General features: G+C 45.5%; 1 protein-coding gene across 2 annotated transcripts in view; it reads left to right on the top strand.

Moving 5' to 3' along the window:
• Positions 1-2502: 2502 nt before the first annotated feature.
• The window catches only part of ACLY (ATP citrate lyase), an 86076-nt gene continuing 83716 nt past the window's right edge, over positions 2503-4862 (top strand). The window contains exon 1 of one of the 2 annotated variants that reach the window (XM_018558840.1): positions 2503-2638. The gene's annotated coding sequence lies outside the window, so the exon portion shown is untranslated. The remainder of the gene's footprint in view (positions 2639-4862) is intronic. The other variant, XM_018558841.1, reaches the window with a different exon arrangement.

The following is a 4862-nucleotide window of genomic DNA, read 5'->3' as shown; positions in this document are numbered from 1 at the left end:
TATAATTTTGCGCTGAAGTTGCTATAGGGCCAGACCATTATAAATAGGGAAGCAGGTTGTTTGCCACGACAGTGCAAGTGATTTTTTTCTGAAGATATGGGGAAACAACGCGATTTAACAGCCTTTGAATGCGGGATGATTGGCGCTCTGAGCCATGGAGTGAGTATCAGCAAAACAGCAGAATTCGTTAAATGTTCAAGAGCAGCTGTTGTTAAAGTGTTTAAAGACTGGACTGTCAGCCGAAAATCTGGGTCTGAACGTGCGAATTGTGGCCGTCAGCGACTAGTCAATGTTAGGGCAGAACGCAGAGTGGCAAGACTGGTACAAGACAACAGAAGGGCAACAGTGCAGTGTCAGATTCCTCGCATCACCTTTCAATATCTCGTGGAGTCACGAGGCGGCCCAACGAAGTCATCTCGTGAAGTAATCTCGTGGCCCAACGAAGTACTGATGGGGTGGTCATAATAATCTGGCCACTCAGTGTATAATGGGATATTATCATTGAAGCATGATTTGAACGAGGTTGCTCCAAATATTGGCTCAAAATAACTCTTGTGGCCAAGATTGATGCCAATCAAATGAAAAATATTTCCATAAGCGGAAGATGACAGCTTGCTTGAACGGGTTTGGAGGATTTATATCTCCGGATAAACATCCATGCAGATAGCAGCTCAGGTAATAATAATTAACGTACGGCATCATATATGAAACATTGGATATACTTATCTCCTCCAGAGACAAAGATGCTTTCAATAGTTCTTTGTGATGGGATTCACCCAACAGCATAACAGCTAGATCCACAGTTTATATTTTGTGACCATATTCATGATCGAAACACTGCTAGGATCCATAAGCCAGGGTAGGGAAAGCAAACAGCACACTGCCTCCTTACGCGTTTCTCCACGAAAAGAGGCTTTGCCAGAGAGGCGTAGTCTGCTGATACTCAGAACAGGTGATTTTAATATCCTAATGTAGACAATCAATTTCTAGGAGCGCTGTGTATTCCACTCGCAGCAAAAAGTAAGAGTCACTTCCTGCTTGCGCTCCATATGTTGCTTAGTAACCACATTACATATCCTTTTTATAAACTAATTATAACCCAGTTTATATTAACGCAAAAATATGGATGCCAGTATCAGTATTCGGCATCGGCGAGTACCGCACAAAAATACTCGTACTTGATACTGAATAACGGGTATCTTTGCATCTCTACTTATTATAATCCGCCTCCGGTCTGGTGTAGACTCCGGGCAGGCGAAGGTGCTGCACAGAAGTTGCCACTATCAGGAGGTAAATGAAGACAGTGAGGGGAATGTATTAAAAGTGAAGCAGCCCATGGCAACCAATCCACTTCTATCTTTCATTTTCAAATTTTTCAAAGCTTAACTGAAGATAGAAGCTGATTGTTTACTACGAGCAACTGCTCCTATGGCAAGGAAGAAGTCTCCAAATTGTTGTCTTGACAACTCTACTCATCTTTAGTGATGTGCGTGGGCAAGGCCCAATCAGTTCTGGGCCGCAGCATTCTCTGAACCGCAGCTACACTCAACAAAAGAGCAGGAATTGCCCCAGCTGCAACTGATTGGACCAGAAGGGTGTGCGTGTCACTGATAGCTTTGCACGGACTTGGTGCTTGCAATGCAGCTCTCCTGTCCTAGGAAAAGTAAAGGCTTTATTTTATAAGACTATAACTCTTCGGCTGGTCACACAATGTACAATCTGATTTCACAATCTCCTTTGTGCTTGGTTATTGATAAGACCCCTCCTGGGCCAATCATTTGCGCCAAGGGCCGGATTTACTCTCTCTGCTGCCCCAAGGCCAGGTTCCTCAATGCGCCCCCCTACCCCCCATGAAGAATGGCAGACCTGCAGGCTGCATACAAGTGATCTCGGCGACATCGCCGGGATCACTTGTACAAAACAAGCGGCGGCTTCCCTGCTCTACATTTAACTCTGCTTGCTAAATGAAGAAAACTGCATGTCCCAGGCATCGGGACATAGGAATTCCACACCTCTGCTGCCTCAAGGCCGGGCCTTGGTTGGCCTTGTGGGAAATCCGGCCCTGTTTGCGCCAGGGGCATTCCGCAGCTACACATCCCACAGGGGTGAAGAATCCCCCTGATGCAACTGATTGACGTGGGAAGGGGGTGTGTCAGTCACAATTTTGCACAGGCTTAGGGGAACTCAGGCGACCCAGGTTTCCACCATGCCTCTGCACATCATTAATACCTATGTAGTAGAAGGACCTGCCTGATTACAAATTGGATTGTTCAGAAGTGTCCATATACATATAAATATATCGCTATAGCCTTGGACACGCTCTTTAACAGCGCATTCATCTGAAATTCATCAATGATGAGCCTTGTTCCCAGTGCTAGTCATACCGAACTACATCTCCCACACTGCTCCGGGGCGAGCGGTGACGTGTCCAGGTGGGTGTGGCTGAGGCGCGGCGGTGTTGTCGGATTGGAAGCAGTTTGCCAGGCGGAACACGTGGGGGGGAACTCAGCCAATGGAAGGTGATGTACCCATGTCATCAGATGGTGAGGAGAGGCAGCAGTAGGAAGAGGGCGATCTCAGCCAACCAACAAAAGGAGAAGCAGCTACCAGGCAGACCGAGACTGGACGCCAGAGCCGGGTGAGTACAACACTGACATCACTGGGTAGGGCAGCAATCCGGGTGACTGTGTTCACTGCACTGTACACTTGTCTGGGTGCTGTGCAGATATTTCTGTGTTGTAAGAACACATCCATGGATCAGACATAGAATATAACTTGGGAAATGTGCTGGGATGCCTGGAAGTATGCATGTGAGAAATTAGAAATGAGTGGGATGGGGAGAACATCACATAGGAGTATATGTGTGTACAGAATGTAATAGGACTCATCTAAACTGATCCCTTCATCTGGTTCTATCCAGCATGCATTGATCAGTGAATTGGGTAAAATCCTCATTTACTTCTAAATATTGGCCTCTTACTCTGGACAGGTCTTGCAGCTGGCTGATCAGCTATTTACCAAAGTGCCCCCCGTCTAGGATTATCCCTGGAAAGGAGCCCAGCTCTAAACTTCACATTAAAAAACATTTTTATAAATATTGCTTTATAAGTTACCGAAGTAAACACACAATTCCAGCGACGAGCGATGAATGTTTTTTAAACACTTTTTGTTTCTGAGGAAATTCTACTTATATGGCCAGCTTTAGACGCGTGTTTCGGCAATCGGAAACATCCTGAGAAAGCATGGTCTTTGAGTCATTGATTGTTATGAGTTAATCATTGACTTCTTCACATCCTCCAGTGTAAACCTGTAATACCAGAAGCCTCTACTAGTACTGTGTTGTAATTGTGTTACGTGTACAGGTAAGCCAGCAGCTCCGTCTCTGATCGCTCAGATATATACTGAAACAAGATGGGTATTGTAGGGCTAGTGGAAGCTGATCAAATAATTTTATTTTTAGGCATGAAATGGATTTATTGGTATACTTTCACTTATGTATCGCTTATTTAAAGCATATTCTCCATATAAAAATCTTGATCTCCTGGAGGGAAGGTGTTGGTTCCTCTTTTTATTGTGTAGCCAAGATGGAGTATATATATACATGTATGTATGTATGTATGTATGTATGCATGTATGTATATGTGTGTTAAGCTTATTTGCTCATTCTCTTTCAACGCTTTTTTTCTAAGCTCTACTGCAAACTACGACCCTCAGCTGGTGGTGAAACCGCAAATCCCATCATGTATTTGCCTCTGGGATTTTATGCCTGTGGCTGTCAGTCTTGCACTGCCTTATGGAATTTGTAGTTCTACAGCAGCTGGAGTGCTAAAGAGTTTGCCTACAGCTGCTCTACTAAAAAGCCTAACTCCCGGGGGTGCCTCACGTGGGGGGTCGTGGGGGCACCCCCGCCACCCCGCCTCACTGCGAGGGTTAGGTGCTTCTTCTTGTCCAGGTACCGGAGTAAAGCACTTTTACTTACCTGATCCCCGCTCCTGCTGGCTGCAGGACCCGCAGCCCCTGACGGTCGGAGGCCTGTTGACATTATCGTGTCTAATGCGGAGTCCATGAGACACAAAGTGACAGTCCATGAGCTGGGGGGGAAACAGGTGAGCGTAGACTGCAGGGGGGAGTAGGGATCAGGTAAGTAAAAGTCCTTTATACAATACACCTAGATATAAAAGAGCAGTTAACCCTTGTGGTCCAGAGGTAGCCCCACTACAATGGCAGTTGTTTTCTTTTTAACCTGGAAAAATACTTTAAAGGGTAATTCCACTTTGTCGCCAAATGTGAGAAACTGAATTTAACCCCACAAATCTACGCTCTCCCCCTCAAACCCCTTGCTAAGAAGGGCTTCTCATTGGTCAATATGGTCAGGCGACTGTGCTGACCAATGACTTTTGTAATTCACATGTCATGTAAGGAATACGACTAAGGCTGATATTCCAAAGCAGAATGGTGTGCAGACAACATATCTTCTACATTGTGCTGACCAATGAGTGCTCGCCATTTGCCAGTTTTCGCATTTCTAAGTGCTTGGTGCAGGGCTGCATTTATGTGTCCGCACAGTACGCCAGCATTGACGGCGCGGTGGGTGAGAGCGCTTTGTACAGAGCTATGACCAGGGGGGTGAAAGGGTGCAGTTTTGAGGGGGTAACTTCACTTCTCAGTTTGGTCAGAAACTGGAATTATCCTTTAAAGTAAACCAGACATGAGATGATTATGGGTGCTGCCATTTCCTTCTATAACGCTGCTTGCCATAATGTCATATATTCAGATGAGCTCAGAGTCCGGAGTTCTGACTTACATACTTGTTCTAGGTCAGTGATTTAAAGTAGTAAGAAGATGCATACACGACTTCTTCC

This window comes from Nanorana parkeri, unplaced genomic scaffold (assembly GCF_000935625.1).
Source record: "Nanorana parkeri isolate BGI_ZX_2015 unplaced genomic scaffold, ASM93562v1 scaffold362, whole genome shotgun sequence".
Taxonomy (NCBI): Eukaryota; Metazoa; Chordata; class Amphibia; order Anura; family Dicroglossidae; genus Nanorana; species Nanorana parkeri.
Note: the sequence above shows the minus strand (reverse complement) of the source record. Positions and strands in the feature narration are given on the sequence as shown.